General features: G+C 40.2%; 1 protein-coding gene across 2 annotated transcripts in view; it reads right to left on the bottom strand.

Annotated features, from left to right (window-relative positions):
* LOC148852778 (uncharacterized) overlaps positions 1–16,951 on the bottom strand; it is a 46,246-nt gene that overhangs the window by 23,863 nt on the left and 5,432 nt on the right. The window contains exon 3 of one of the 2 annotated variants that reach the window (XR_016098812.1): positions 15,859–16,735. The exons of the other annotated variant lie outside the window; for it this stretch is intronic. The gene's annotated coding sequence lies outside the window, so the exon portion shown is untranslated. Of the gene's footprint in view, positions 1–15,858; positions 16,736–16,951 lie in introns of those variants that run through there. 2 annotated transcript variants of the gene reach the window in all.

Here is a 16,951-nt window from a genome sequence, read left to right as displayed (position 1 = left end):
GTTATCTAACATTGCAAAGTCTGCCCTCTATCCTGCTCTGTTCATAGTCCCAGTTCAGATTTGGGTGATTTCAGATCTGAATTTCTTTACCCAATGCTATCCAATTGTTTTATACAGATAGCAGATTTGTTCTAGGGTGTATTGGGGTGAAGATAACCCCCAATTACCCTTTGAATTTATATCAGTTCAGGTCTGAGTTCAAGGGAACTCAGATCTGAACTGTTGCAAATCTGCTACAGCAGAACTCAGATCTGAACTCAGATCTGAGTTCTGATCCGAATCCTTGGTTTCCATTCTTTCGGTTATATGGTTCTCTCTCTCTTTTTTTTTTTCACTGTCTAAATATATTTTTTTTTCTTTTTGTAATGAAAGAAAAGAATAATAAAGGGCTGATAACAGATTTTTTTTTCAGCTGAGTATTGCAGTTCTGCTATAGCAGATCTGAGTGCCGAATGCAACTCAGATCTGCAACACTCATGTTTTCAATTTTTTTTTTTTTCTTTTAGAAGACAATAACTTCAAGATAGAAAGGAAAACAGGTCTCCCTTTATGAAAATTAAACTAAAACAGGGAAGAGAAAGTTATCTACTAAAACACAATTACAGTAGTACAGCAATTGTAGTCCAAGCTGAAATGAAAAACTTAGCAAATTAACCCAACTATGAATGCAATGCTGAATGAGATCAGATTAAGAATGCTCAATGTTTCCTAATATTGTTTCCCTAAATCCCCGGCAACGGCGCCAAAAACTTGATGTGTGGCTCATTGTGACACTAGCAAGTGCACTAGCCGTTCAAGTAATAAAGTAGTGAGTGAAGTATCGTTCCCACGAGGATTTAGGAAACAATTACCAATACTAAATTGAGCACTTCTTATCTGATCAACAAATAAATCAAAACTTTAATGAAAGCTAAAAAATCCTAAATTAAAATCTATCTAAATCATTGGCCCAATTGCCTTCAAATCAGGTTAGAAGAGTAAGCAGTAAATGTCAATCTCAGAATTCAGCAATCTATCAATTTGGATCATTCGAATAAATCATCATTGAGCTTTGGTTTGGTGAAACCCCAAGGTCATGAACAGCCTCTCTCAAGCGCATGTTCATCCTATGCATGAGTGACGGTTCTTCTATCTCTAGTAAGAATTTAATCCCCATGCATGCATTTCTTCAAACACTTCTAAGGCATCAATTCAAGTCTGAATTGATCACCAACTGAATTGTGCAAGTTATCTCTAACCTTGCACTCAATTCAGTTCTTGAATAGTAGATCTGAATTCCTAGAGTCTCTCTCAAGCACTCTAGGAATTCCAAGCTTTAGATCCATTCGGCCAATCTGAAAATTGCAGATCTGAATTCTCTTTCAAGCAATTCAGATCTTGCAATCTCAGATCTGAGAATTCAGATCTGAGTTTTGAAGGTTAGTTGGCCGAATTAATCTACAATAACACCCTTACTCAAGAAACTTCAAGTACAATTCATGACCATTTGAATGAATCAAAAAGAATTAGATTGCTGAACTGAAATTTTACAAGCTGAAATACATCAAGGAAGAATGGAAACAAGGAGAAAGAAGAAAGAAAATATAACAAAGAAACTGAATTCAAATCAAAAGAGAATGAAACTACAAATGATTTATTACAAAATATCTTTGAATCACAAACCCTCAATTCGAACTCACCTTCTCTTCTAGCTTTCTTGTCTTGAACTTCCTTCAGCCCTTCTTCTTCTTCTTCCTTGCGCCTAGCCTTCTTCTCTTCTCTTCTCTCAAGGTGGCCGAACCTCTAAGAGTGGGAGAGCCTTCCTCTCAAGCAATTGAACACCTCTCCCCCCTCCTAGAGGCCTCCTTATATAGTTTTTCAAGGGGGCTCTTGCCCCCTTCTTGAAGCCTCTAGAATGGGGTGTATTACACCCCTTTCTTGAACTTCCTAGAGCTCTCTTGAAAGCCTCCTAAGGGCTGCTATTTGGGCTGCACTTAGGCTCTCTCTTAGCACATGATAGCTATACATTGAGCTGCTCTTTTGGGCTGAGAATGGGCCTTCCTTGCTGGGCCGAATTCTACTCATAGCTAGGCTTTATTTTCTTGGGTTTTCTCAAGGAATTCACTTGCTCTTCTTGGGCCGAAGTGCTCTCTCTTGCTTCCATGACCGGGCTGGACTGAAATTGGTCTTTTTGAACCTTCTTTTCTTGCCTTTTTCCTTCCTTTTCTTGGATTAATTATCCCTGAACTTATTCTTAGCATTAAGCTAAATTAAGGCAAAAATTAATAAAACCGGCATAAAAATCCATGCTAAAGTCCTCAAAAATTATAGATAAATTGTAAGTTCATCACTATCTCAATTATTGTTATTTTGGTTTAACTGTTTTCACAAAGTTTAATGGTATCACTAGTTAATATGGAGCACTATCGTACCTAGTCGATTAGTGATAAGTGTTGATCGAATGCTGGGTTTTGTCAGCTGATTTAGGAAAACACAAGATTTATTATGGCTATACTAATAAATCTAAGGTTAAATGCTTGAATTGCAAGACTGCCAAAGTCTACCTAGGATTGATGATCAATTGATTAAATCCAAACCCTTGAATCAGAATTCGGTAAGACTGATTTCTCTTAAGTTGATATTGCTCATTTTGAATTTTAATTATTTAATTTTCCCACTCTTTATACTGCACACTCAGCTGAGAACATAAAAGATAAAAAAGGATAAACAGCCTATGGGCCATTCGGCCCATCTTCTCTACACTCCCCTTCAAGTTGAGCATAGATGTCAATCATTCCAAGCTTGCCAGTATCATGCTGGAGTTTTAGCCTTGGAAATGCCCTTGGTGAGAAAATCTGCTAATTGTCCTTCAAAGGTGATGAAAGGTAGACACACTTCACCAAAAGCCACTCTTTCTCGAATGAAGTGTCTGTCAACTTCAATATACTTAGTTCTGTCATGTTGTACTGGGTTGTGAGCAATGTTGATGGCGGCCTGATTATCACAGTATAACATCATTGGCTTATCATGCTCAATACCAAGTTCCTCCATCAATGATTTAAGCCACAATAGTTCAGAAACTCCTTGTGCCATGGCTTTGTATTATGCTTCAGCTGAAGATCGAGCAACAACTGATTGTTTCTTTCTTTTCCAAGAGACAATGTTACTTGCCACCAAGCTACAGTACCCAGAGGTAGATCTTCTATCATCAATGTTTCCAACCCAATCAGCATCTATGTAGGCTTCAAGTTTTATATGGCCATGCTTGGCAAATAGAATTCCCTTTCTAGGGGAGCCCTTTAAATAACACAGAATCCGCTCTGTTATGCCATATGAGTATCCCTGGAAGCATGCATGAACTAACTGATGCAGCTGATAGCGTATGCCAGGGCTCTGTATTCTGCTTCGGTTGAAGATCGAGCAACAACTGATTGTTTCTTTCTTTTCCAAGAGACAATGTTACTTGCCACCAAGCTACAGTACCCAGAGGTAGATCTTCTATGATCAATGTTTCCAACCCAATCAGCATCTATGTAGGCTTCAAGTTTTATATGGCCATGCTTGGAAAATAGAATTCCCTTTCTATGGGAGCCCTTCAAATAACACAGAATCCGCTCTACTGTGCCATATGAGTATCCCTAAGAGCATGCATGAACTGATTGATGCAGCTGACAGCGTATGCAATGTTTGGCTGAGTCATGCATAGATAAAGAAGTTATTCAAGTAGTTTCTGGAAGACTCCCTTGTCTTCTAACAATATTCCATCTGAAGCAGAGAGTTTATGGCTCATATCAATAGGAGTAGCAACTGGTCTAGCACCCATCTTCCATGTTTTAGAGAGAAAATCAATAACATACTTCCTCTGAGAGATAAGAATCCCATCCTTGGATCTAGCAACTTCTATACCAAGAAAGTATCTCAATTCCCCTAGATCTTTGATCTCAAACTCTGTATGAAGGAAAGATTTGAGATCATTAATTCCCGAGACATCATTACCAGTCACAACAATATCATCAACATACACAATCAGGTAAACAATCAAGAATCCTCTCCTCTTCACAAAGAGTGTATGACCAGGCTGTGTCGTACATAGCCAAAGCTGACAGGGCAGCCCTAAACCTTTCAAACCATGCTCTAGGGGACTGTTTGAGTCCATAAAGAGATCTCTTTAGCCTGTAGACCTTTCCTTTCATATCTGTTTCATACATCCCTGGAGGAAGAGACATATAAACCTTCTCATGTAATTCTCCATTCAGAAATGCATTCATTACATCTAGTTGATAAAGTGCCTAGTTTGAGTGTGCAGCCAAAGATAGAAGAACTCTCACAGAAGTCATCTTGGCAACAGGGGCAAAGGTCTCCAGATAATTAATTCCATATGTTTGTGTATAGCTTTTTGCAACCACCCTAGCCTTGTACCTTTCAATGGTGCCATCAGCATGATATTTGATAGTAAAGACCCACTTACAGCCTATTGGATCCTTTCCTTCAGGCAAATCAACTACTTCCCAAGTGTCATTCTTGTGCAGGGCATCAATTTCTGTTCTCATAGCATCCCTCCATTCTGGAATATTAAGAACTTTTGACACTGACCTGGGAATTAGGTTAGAGGCAATAGAAGAAAGATAGGCAAAATATGACGGAGAGAGCAAACTATAAGAAAGGTGTTTGGAAATGCAATGTGCAACACACTTCCTTTTTCTTTCCTAATAGCAATGGGGATATCAAGGTCTAAGAAGGATGGCTCCAAAGGGGCTGTAACAGTACCTGTTGTCTCATCTGTAACTGGAAGTGCATGAGGCTCATGTGTTGTTGGGGAAACAACTTGCTCATTTCTGGTTCTTTGCCTTTGATACATCCTAGGATTAAAAAGTGGGTGAGGAGGTAAAGGAGAAGGAATAGGAACACTGGAATGAGAGTGAAGTGATTGATCCTCCCTTTATTCATTTGAAGGAGGAGGAGACTCAGCAAAAGACTCAACTGGGACAGGAAGAGGAAGAGCAAACACCTATGACAAATCCCCCCCCTTTGGACAATGTCTCTCCAGAGAGGAACCATAAAAGGAAGAAAGCTCATCAAAGGTGACATCCATTGAGACATATCGAGTTCCAGTCTTTGGATCAAAACAATAGTAACCCTTCTGTGTGGGGGAATAACCAAGGAAGATAAACTTGTGGGCTTTTGGTTCAAATTTATGTCTTTGGACACTTGGGATATGTACATAACAGATGCAGCCAAAGACACAAAGAGGAATATGAAAAAGATCCTTGTTCGGATGAAGAAGACTAAAGGGAGACTTTAAACCCTGAAACCCCATATGGCATATGGTTTATAAGGTAGGTAGCAATGAGACTAGCATCAACCCAAAAATTTGTAGGGACATGTGAGGCAAATAGAATACTTCTTGCAACTTCAACAATATGTCTATTTTTTTTTTCAGCAACTCCATTCTGTTCTGGGGTCCTGGAACAGGAGCTTTGATGAATAACCCCTAAATTAGTGAGATAGCAGGTCAAGTTTTTCTCAAAATATTCTTTTGCATTGTCAGATCTAAAAATTTTAATCCTGGTATCAAACTAGGTTAGGACAAATTCGTGGAATTGGCTCACAAGTTTGGGAACTTCATCATGGGACTTCATAAAAAATATCCAAGTGAACTGAGAAAAGTCATCAAAGAACAAGATAAAATATTTGCAGCCACCCATAGAGGGTAAGTGGTAGGGCCCCCACACATCAGAGTGTACAATATTAAAAGGAGAAGATCTTTTATTACTTAAAGGATAATTGTTTCTACAATGTTTTGACAATTCATAAGACTCACAATGAAGACTAGACAAACTAGTTCCCTTAAACAGTTCTGGGAGTAAATGACTTAATGCATAAAAAGAATGATAACCCAAACAGAAATGACATAACATAACTCGACTAATGAACTCTGTAGATGTAGACCCAAAAGTAGCTTTTCTAGGTTGTTCATGGCACTGTCCGGGAGTATCTAGCAGGTATATTCCATTTGCCTCACGGCCACTCCCAATCACCTTCTGAGACTCTAGATCCTAAAAAACACAGTAGGAAGGGAAGAAGGTTACATAATAGTTTAATGACTTAATTAGGATACTTACAGATAACAAGTTTGTATTTAGTCTAGGTACAAGAAGAGCAGAAGGAAGAACCAAGGAGTCTATAGCCTTGATAGTTCCCTTGTCAGAGATAGGGGCAAGAGAGCCATCGGCTAGGGTGATTTTATCACGTCCAAGAAGTAAATAATATGAAACTAACAAAGTAGAAAGGTTGGTCATATGATCAGAAGCACCGGAATCAATAATCCAAGGGATCCTTGATTACCTAAAATAGTTGCATGATTGGCAGAAGCCCATATACCTGAATGAGCAAATGCAGAAGAGGTTGAATTTTCTAAAGGGTTGGAAGAAGAGATCACACCCTCTGACTAATCATCCTCCCAAACTTCTCCTATTCTGCCTTCATAACTGCTAACTGCACACTAGTCATCATCTCTTCAGCTTGGTATCTATCACTATCTAGACCAGCAACAACCTTAGCACTCCCTGCCCTTTTATTATTAGGCTTCTTCTAAAACCGAAGTGGTAGGAGCTCAGGATGCAATTTCCATCACTTGTCTTTAGTGTGTTTTGGCTTTTTATAGTACTCACAGACAATCTCTTTCTTCCCTGAGCTACTTGGAGTCCCTACAACCCCCTTGGGTTTCAGTCCCATATTAGCAAAGTAATCATTTAGACCAGCCCCTTGAACCTGGACAAGTCTCCTGCTTTCTTCACTACTTACCAAGGCATATGCCTGAGATAGTGAGACACTATCCTTGGATAAAATATTTTATTTTGTAATGTCATACTCTGGATTTAGTCTTGTCAAAACTCAAACATCCCTATTTCTCTCAACAAATTTTCTGTAGGTCTTAGCATCATTAGTGGTGTCCCAGGTTATAGCTTCTATCAAATCTATTTCTTGCCATAAAGATTTCAGCATTGAGAAGTATGCAGCTAATGATTTCTCCCCCTGTCTTAACTTCTTCACATCACTTCTCAAATTGTAAGCTCTAGCCACATTTAGTTTTTGGGAATAGGTTTCAACAACACTATCCCAAATTTCCTTTGCTGAATTCATCCACAAATAGTGCTAACTAATCTGTGGTTGCATTGAGTTCACAAGCCACCCAATAATAGTATAATTTTCTTGCATCCACTTTTCATATGATGGATCATCTTCTCAAGAAGCCTTTTTGCTCCTGGAGATAAAACCAAACTTTTCTCTTGAAGGGATGAGAGATCCATCCCATGGACGCCCAAAGATTGCGGAATAAGGGGGCGAATTTCATAAATTTCTCTCTCCCTTCAACAGGGAATCACATTCCCTATTTAGAAAATCATATTTTCAAGGATCATTCTTGAAGCTTAAACTGAACCAGATATGAACCAAAAGGAATAGGAGAGAATTATACCTGATACGGAGAAATAATATCTCCCAACGAAGGTGTTCACGCCCAAGGAAGGATCCAAAGACTGCTCCCACTGAAGATGGTGCAGTGCAGGATGGAGCAGAATCAGCAGTGTTCTTCCCCAAGAACTCTGTCCTTTGCAAGAATCAGTAGAATGGTACATGAGCACAGATTCCTTTCAATCCTTTCTCAAAGAACTGATGTCAAGATCCAATATTGACTTCTCCCACAACTGGAGATCGAACTGGCAAACAGGGCGGCAAGAACAGGGAGGCGGCAAGAGAGTATTCACAGGGTGCATAATTCTCTCTTCTTGATTTCAGCACTAAAGAGGATCTGATGTATATATCTTCAAGGCTACCGCCCCCTCCTTCATTTGTTAACTTAAAAGATCAGCTTCTAATCCCATTAGGAGCTGTTTTTATCCAAATCATATTTGGATCAGCCTTCTCTTCTAGTGATAAGGATAAACCCTTATCTTATCTGCAGATTAGATCAACTTTCTCCTAATCCCATTAGGAGGTTTCTAGATCTGAATCACATTCAGATCTGGACTCTCTGAGTGGATAGGATTAAGACCCTATCCTATCTACTAATCCATCTCAGAATTCGCCCCTTTAATTAACTAAATAAATAGTCCGGTTCGAAATGGGCTTTAGGCCCACTAAGCTTATGTGCTCACTTAACCTTCCTAACTGCTGCCCAGTTGGGCTTCTTTGTATGGCATGGGACACAAGCATTGATCCACACATCAGCCACATGGGTTTGGCCCAGCCTTTGTTACAAGGCCTGGTCGAATACACTGTTAAAGACAGTGCACCCCCTAAAACCCATCGAATGGGCTCTATGGGCCCAACACTTTCCCTAAATGGTCCCTAGGCCAAGCCACCTTGTAACACCCAAGGACTGTGGGCAGATGCAAGATTAGCCCATCAAGTATTATCCTCAATGGTCTTACACTTAACCTCTCAGCCCTTAATGGTCATACACTGCCCGACAAGAGAGGACCTCTCCCTCAGCTACAAGGAATAGTGTTGCACTCTCCACTTATATGGATCCCGGGCATTAAAAACCTTTTGCAAACATTTTAGAAACCATAATATATATACTTTTATATCTCATATAAAATATACTTTGCAAAACAAATCTCAACGGTTGAAATCGGCTGCCGGCAGTCTTGGTTTCCAATAGTGAGAGTGCATCCCCGATCATTGCCTTTGTCCAACAAAGGGGCTGATCCTGTCACTATGATCACCCACTCAGATGAATTCTCGGATTGTCCCAACATACCCAGGTTTTGACCCCCACTAAGGATCTCACTGATTAGTACATCAAAGACAGCCCGATCCGACACCTAGTGTAGTATCATAATCGAGTCTATGGGTCGGGTGTAACTTTCCAGTTTTGCCCATCAATCTCCAAGGTCCAGGGCAATACTGAAAATCTGGTCCAGTTCAAAGATTCAATTAATCCCACATTATATGTGCTTGGGGTCTCACCTCGGTAGCTGAGACAAGCCACCCCAACCGACTTGGTGGCACCACAGTGTCAGCCTTGTCAGGATAGGTTTTCCCAGACCGACCCACTGGCTATGAACATTCTAAACTAACACGAGTCTCAATAAGTATCCAGTTTAAGGGAATTAGATAAAAACATACCAAGGGAACATGAATCAAATATGCACTTTTATTCATTTACAATAAACTCATAAAGTACATCAATTTTGATTGAAGCTAAGGGCATACAAAATTGTCTAACATGTCCAACATAGCTTCCGTGTAAGTCACGGGATCCTCCTCACTAGTCAAAGTTTCCACCTGGTAACTATCCTGATCATAACCATAACGGACTGGTGGCCTGGATACCCGAGTGGATCTTCTAGGTTGGTCACTACCTGGAACTTGTGGGACATCTCCCACTGCTCCTGAGCTCTCTTCATCAAGAACAACTTCCTGACGATGGGTGTCCAGGATATAGTCGGTTTCCAAGAATTGCGCATTACGACTGTAGAACACTTTCTGCTCACTTGGGTCATAGAATAGGTAACCTACAGAGCCTTTTGGGTAGCCTAGAAATAGGCAATGGCTGGTCTTGGATTCCAACCTGTCTGCACTCGTTCTTTTAACGTGTGCTGGACAACCCCAAATCTTCAAGTGTCTGACACTTGGTTTCTTTCCGGTCCAAAGTTCATATGGAGTATTCGGAACCGATTTGGTTGGAACCCGATTCAGCACATAAATCGCAGTCTCTAATGCATAACCCCAAAAGGATGTGGGTAACCGGACCATATCCTATAAGGTCCTATTCCTCCTCTCTGAAAACAGCGTTAAGTTGTGGTGTAGCAGGAGGAGCTAATTGTGATACTATCCCTTTGTCCTTTAAGTAGTCCCTGAATTTGTCAGAGAGATACTCGCCACCTCGATCTGATCGAAGGGCCTTAATTTCTCTCCCTAACTGTTTCTCGACCTCTTGTCTAAACTCTTTGAACTTTTCAAATGATTCAGACTTGTGTCTCATTAGGTACACGTAACCGTTTCATGAAAAATCATCTGTGAAGGTGATGAAATACACGTGTTGATTTCGTGTCCTAACACTTAGGGGACCACATATCAGTAAGTATTAGGTCAAGTGTGCTTGTACATATTTCAGGCTTACCGTTAAATGGCCGTTTCGTCATCTTGCCTTATAGGCAAGGCTCACAAGTGGGAAGATCTTCTACAGTTAGAAAATCCAAAGGACCATCATTTACCAACCTTGTGATTTGGTCAACACTGATGTGGCCATGTCGATAATGCCACAGACACGTGGGACTAACTGTATCACGGGCTCTCTTCTTGGGGATTTCAGCTGACGTAGTTTCGGTTATGTTAGTTTCTAGAGAAGGATGTAGAACATAGAGACCGTTCTCTAGTTCCCCAAATGCGATGAATCTGTTGTTTCTTTTAATAGTAATCGTATTACTAAAGAAGACAGAATAACCATCTGCACACAGTTTTGAGACAGAAATCAAAATTCTTCTTAAATTTTGCACATAAAGACAGTCTTTCAATACAATTGTTCCTTCTCTAAAAATTAACTCCACGGTTCCTATCGCCACAGCTGCAATAGTTGCAGTAGTCCCCAAGTAGAGTGTGACTTCTCCTTCACTCAGCCTTCTACTAACCTTGAACCCCTACGGTGAGTTACACGCATGAGTTGAAGCCCCAGAGTCAATACACCAGGACGCAGAAGGTACCAACAAATTGGTTTCTATAACACAAGTTTCGAAGTTACCTTTCTTGGATTCCAGGTAGGCAGGACAGTTCCTTTTCCACTGGCCGGTCTTCTTGCAGAAGTGACAGGCATCCGATGCTTTGTCTTTCTTCTACTTCTTGCTCTTAGTGGCTTTCTTCTGAGGCTTCTTTGCCTTCCTCTTTCTCTTGCCTGTCTTGCCAGCTTCAACAAGCATGGCTACAGGCTCATCCTTTTTAATCAGTTCTTCAGCTCTTTGCAACATATTGTTGAGCTCTTGTAAGCTAACATTCAGCTTGTTCATGTTATAGTTCATGATGAACGGATTAAAAGAAGGAGGCAAAGAGTTAAGGATAGCATCTATCTGGGATACAAGGTCCAGCCTGGATCCAAGAGCCTCCAGTTCGTTGATGTACCCCATCATCCGAAGACAATGGTCATGAACTTGTTGACCCTTGGACATTTGTGCGGTCATGAACTGTTTCAAGACCTTTTGTCGAGTAGAACGATTCTCCTCTTCATACATTGTCCTGAGACTGTCCAATATGTCTTTGGCAAGTTCGATCTGATCGAACTCCCTCTGTATCGGGTTGTCCAAGGAGGCAATGATGTAACACCGGGCAAGGGAGTTTTTCTCCTCCCATTCTTGATAGTCTCTCCTTCGGGCCTCAGAAGCCCTATCACCCGGACGCTCTGGGGCAGGATTCTTTGCCACTTTGTCCAGCTTTTTAGAAGGTAGGACCAGCATAAGGTTCCTGTACCAGTCAGCATAGTTTGGGCCCTTCAACTTGTTGTCATCAAGTAGTTTTGCAAAAGATCCGTTTGCCATTTTCTGATAAAAGAGCAAACATCAGTCCACAACCTAATTTGATTCATGTTCATTTCATAGATATGGATTTTAATCTACGATCCATTTCCATTTATTTGTCTCTGAGATTTCCCTCCTTTCTCAGTGACGGAGACTACGGGTTATCTCTGGAAATGTGGGAAATCACATAGGGTGCATGGAGCCAACTGTTTCAGCTGCATAACCCCACCACCTTTCTGTGAAGGATCATATCCACTCATCATATGAGTTTTCCCTTTGGCCTCTGTCAGACAAGGTTCAGAGCCATTTTCAGGTAAACCTTTCTGTCCAATGAGTGCTTACCCATCATATTCGTGAATGCCAAGGTACCGTGAGAGAGTTCCCATTTTCTGGTGAAGCCCCTCCCACATCGGTCTATGACGCCCCTATCATCTTATGAAACACTCAGACAAGTCCAACAGCAAATGGATAGCCCATTTTCTGGTGCGTTTTCTCATTACTGAAGGACCCATCCTCATGCTAATGATGGAAGGCCTTTAGAGAGTTCATCATATGAATCTCTCTATCACATGCACTCATATTAGCTGGAGGGAACAAAATTATGCCCTAGTTTGATTTAGGTCAAACCAAAGTGGTTCCCATTGACTTTCATAAAGCCTGATTTCGGTGGGCCTTGAATCGGCTAGGGTTCCGCACGTAACCTCTTAATGAGGTGTGGGGCCCACCACTGAGGGAAGTCATCCAATGACCAAAAGGGACACCATGGCAATGATGTGCATTCAGCCATGGTGTGCACAAGAGCCACTGTCGAATGAGCATGGGCCAAGTACTTATGGCCCATGTACGCAGCACATCACACATTCATACATCTCATGCAGGGATAAATTGATCCAATCAATTAATTATCTGTAAGGCCTGTTGGAAGCCCGTTAAAATTCCATAATATTAACCATTAATATTATCTAGGTATATGGGCTGAATTAGGGTTACCCAGTTCGACCCATATAGCTTTATCCTTTAAAATGGGCTTTTGCAGTTTTAGCTATTTAAAATTGGGCCTTTACAGGTTGGGCCGAATTAACCATTTAATTAAATATCAATCCTTAGGCCCATTAGTGGGAAATTAGGGCTGACTTTTAGCCTTGATTAAACGCTAGAATTGGTCCAAACATTTTGAACCAATCTCGGTTCGAATGGGTCTAGGGTTTGATTTTTAATTAAATCCTTAATTTAAGAAAATAATCTGAAATTAAATACTGATAAAAGGAAAAACAAGAATCAGACAATCCGGGCTGTTCACACAATCCATCCTGCAAAACAGAGGTTAGATCACAGAATGCAATTTCACAAACTGCAAATCGCAGATAGCGTTTCTCCCATCTGTGAAATCTCCTTTTCTCTGCGCTGCCATCTCCGATCCAAAATAAAATAAATAGAAATCCTATTTCTATCAATAATTACATCAGATCGAATACCTAAACATTGAGTCTAGAAAATAAAAAATATATATTTACAGACCCAAAAATAATTCAAGAACTGCAAAATCGCAGGTTCCCTACGCAAACCAAGAATTCGATCTCCTCTTGTACGAACAACCCATAAATCAAGAAAATTATAAAGAATAATTCTAAATAATAATCAGATTTATTTAAAATTAATTTCAGATTATTTGCCCATCTGTTTTGGGAACAAATTTCCCAAAAAACCATATCTGCACAAATTGGGTAGAACGCCTTCTCCCTAATTGCGCAGGTTCAGATCTGAAATAGCATGGTTCAAGATTTGAACCATGGCTCTGATACCACTGAAGGGATGAGAGATCCATCCCATGGACGCCCAAAGATAGCGGAATAAGGGGGCAAATTTCAAAAATTTTTCTCTCCCTTCAACTGGAAATCACATTCCCTATTTAGAAAATCATATTTTCAAGGATCATTCTTGAACCTTAACCTGAACCAGATTTGAACCAAAAGGAATAGGAGAGAATTATACCTGATACGGAGAAATAATATCTCCCAACGAAGGTGTTCACGCCCAAGGAAGGATCCAAAGACTGCTCCCACTGAAGATGGCGTAGTGCAGGATGGAGCAGAATCAACAGTGTTCTTCCCCAAGAACTCTGTCCTTCGCAAGAATCAGTAGAATGGTACGTGAGCACAGCTTCCTTTCAATCATTTCTCAAAAAACTGATGTCAAGATCCAATCTTGACTTCTCCCACAACTGGAGATCGAACTGGCAAATAGGGCAGCAAGAACAGGGAGGCGGCAAGAGAGTATTCGCAGGGTGCATAATACTCTCTTCTTGATTTCAGCACTAAAGAGGATCTGATGTATATCTCCTAAAGGCTACCGCCCCCTCCTTCTTTTGTTAACTTAAAAGATTAGATTCTAATCCCATTAGGAGTTGCTTATCCAAATCATATTTGGATCAGCCTTCTCTTCTAGTGATAAGGATAAACCCTTATCTTATCTGCAGATTAGATCAGCTTTCTCCTAATCCCATTAGGAGGTTTCTAGATCTGAATGTGATTCAGATCTGGGCTCTCTAAGTGGATAGGATTAAGACCCTATCCTATCTACTAATCCATCTCAGAATTCACCCCTTTAATTAACTAAATAAATAGCCCAATTCGAAATGGGCTTTAGGCCCATTAAGCTTATGTGCTCACTTAACCTTCCTAACTACTGCCTAGTTGGGATTCCTTGTATGGCGTGGGACCCAAGCATTGATCTACACATCAGCCACATGGGTTCGGCCCAGCCTTTGTTACAAGGCCTGGTCGAATACTCTGTTAAAGACAGTGCACCCCCTGAAACCCATCGAATGGGCTCTATGGGCACAATACTTACCCTAAGTGGTCCCTGGGCCAAGCCTCCTTGTAACACCTAGGGACTGTGGGCAGATGCAAGATTAGCCCATCAGGTATTATCCTCAATGGTCTTACACTTAACCTCTCAGCCCTTAATGATCATACACTGCCCGACAAGAGAGGACCTCTCCCTCGGCTGCAAGGAACAGTGTTGCACTCTCCACTTATATGGATCCCGGGAATTAAAACCCTTTTGCAAACATTTTAGAAACCATAATATATATACCTTTATATCTCATATAAAATATACTTTGCAAAACAAATCTCAACGGTTGAAATCGGCTGCCGGTAGTCTTGGTTTCGAACAGTGAGAGTGCATCCCCGATCATTACCTTTGTCCGACAAAGGGGTTGATCCTATCATTTTGATCACCCACTTAGATGAATTCTCGGATTGTCCCAACATACCCAGGTTTTGACCCCCGCTAAGGATCTCACTGATTGGTACATCAAAGATAGCCCGATCCGACACCTAGTGCAGTATCATAATCGAGTCTAGGGGTCAGGTGTAACTTTCCAGTTTTGCCCATCAATCTCCAAGGTCCAGGGCAATACTGGAAATCTGGTCCAGTTCAAAGATTCAATTAATCCCACGCTGTATGTGCCTGGGGTCTCACCCCAGTAGCTGAGACAAGCCACCCCAACCAACTTGGTGGCACCACAGTGTCAGCCTTGTCACGATAGGTCTCCCCAGACCGACCCACTGGCTATGAACATTCTAAACTAACACGAGTCTCAAAAAGTGTCCAGTTTAAGGGTATTACACAGAAACATACCAAGGGAACATGAATCAAATATGCACTTTTATTCATTTAAAATAAACTCATAAAGTACATCAATTCGATTGAAGCTAAGGGCATACAAAACTATCTAACACCTCTATTACAAATATGAATCTTTATTGATTGTGATCATGCTAGATAATTAGTTCCATCCAATTTGACTGTGGTCACACCTAGTATTTAGTCTACAGAGGCTCTCGGAACCTGTCTGGATTCAGAAACATGCTTGTTTTCAATGTCTGAGGAGTTCATCTTCTTAAACACCTCAAAAATGATTTCAAACAACTTCGAAAAACACCAAATGAAGACAGAACAAAACTGTGTTGTGAGCGAACCTCTATGCAGCCATACAAGTAATCTGCGTTACACTTGGAAGTTGGGAGAAATGGAGAAAATTCAGCCACTCCTTGTAGGCTTCACAGAACTCCAAAAAGTTAGTGTTTTGGGCAACACACTTGAATCTATCAAGGGGGCAACAAATTCAGTCCTCTTCTCTCTAGAAACCACTAATAACTGGGCTGAAAAATGTGTCTTTAACTACTCATATGATTCAGTTCTCCATACACACTGTGTATGGGAAAAAAAGTGAAAAAAAGGGAAAATATGAGTATGCTCTGATATCAAGAAGAAAAACAGCCTTTTGAGAAGAAATGACTGTTTAGAAAGATGTAAATCAGAAGAAAGTAGCAGAAATCAGAGTTCAAGAGGGGAGAAGATGAAGAAGAAGGTGGCGGCAACTTGGATTCAGAGAGAGAGATTTTTGAACATAATCTCTTCTCTTACACCCTTAATTCTATTTTATTAAGTTAAACTTTGGTAATTTATAGAGAAGCCCTTAGTTGGGCAGAAAATTAAAACGACATAACATAAGAAAGAATAGGCCCAGATTAAGGTCCATTATAGCAAAGAACATAAAAGATAAAAAAGGATAAATAGCCTATGGGCCATTCGGCCCATCTTCTCCACACATACATTACACGATTAATAAATTTCATTCCAATTAGATTAGTGATAACAACAATGCCTATTCCATGCACTTTAACTTGGTTGTTGTCACCCATTGTCACTTGTCTTTTGATGGATTCATCAAGTTCAACAAAATAAGTTTTGTTTCTAGTCATGTGATTACTACACCCACTATCCACCAAGTATCATCATTTACTCCATCATGGGCAGTAAGGCATGAGAGAAATAATTTGTCATCACTTTTATGTCTATTGTCTTCTTTCTCTTCAAGAAAGTTTGCATGTTCCCTAGATTTTTGAAAATAATTTTTCTCTATATGCCCATGTTTTTTACAATAATAACATTGTGGTGAATTCCTATGTTGATTGTTGTTATTCTTATACCAATAATCCTTATCAGCATGATTAGTTTTCTTGCAATATGAACATGCAACCGAATTGAAACCATGATTTCCTTCATTTGAATTTCTCTACTGGCCATTAGATTTGCCTCTACCTCTTCCTTGGAACCCACCACGTCCACGGCCTTTTCCATTATAACCTCTTCCAGCATCTTCAGACCCTTTCTTGGGATCCAACTTCATCTGTAATACTTGCTCTGGTGGTGTATCAGCAACTCTATTTAGTCTTTGTTCATGTACATGCAAAGAACCCATTAATTCATTCATAGAATAATAATATAAGTCCTTAGACTCTTCTATGGCAGCAAAGACATGATCATATTTAGATGGAAGAATTCTTAACACTTTCTCAACAACTTTTTGATCAAATAATTCCTTTCTATATGACTGAATTTGATTGACAATTGAACTAACTATACTAAATATTTCTTGAAATTTTGCA

The sequence above is a fragment of the Nelumbo lutea genome, chromosome 5 (assembly GCF_056320005.1).
Source record: "Nelumbo lutea isolate HS-2025 chromosome 5, American lotus-T2T, whole genome shotgun sequence".
In the NCBI taxonomy this organism is placed as follows: Eukaryota; Viridiplantae; Streptophyta; class Magnoliopsida; order Proteales; family Nelumbonaceae; genus Nelumbo; species Nelumbo lutea.
The sequence above is the reverse complement of the archived record's forward strand: the minus strand, read 5'-3'. Positions and strand labels throughout refer to the sequence as shown.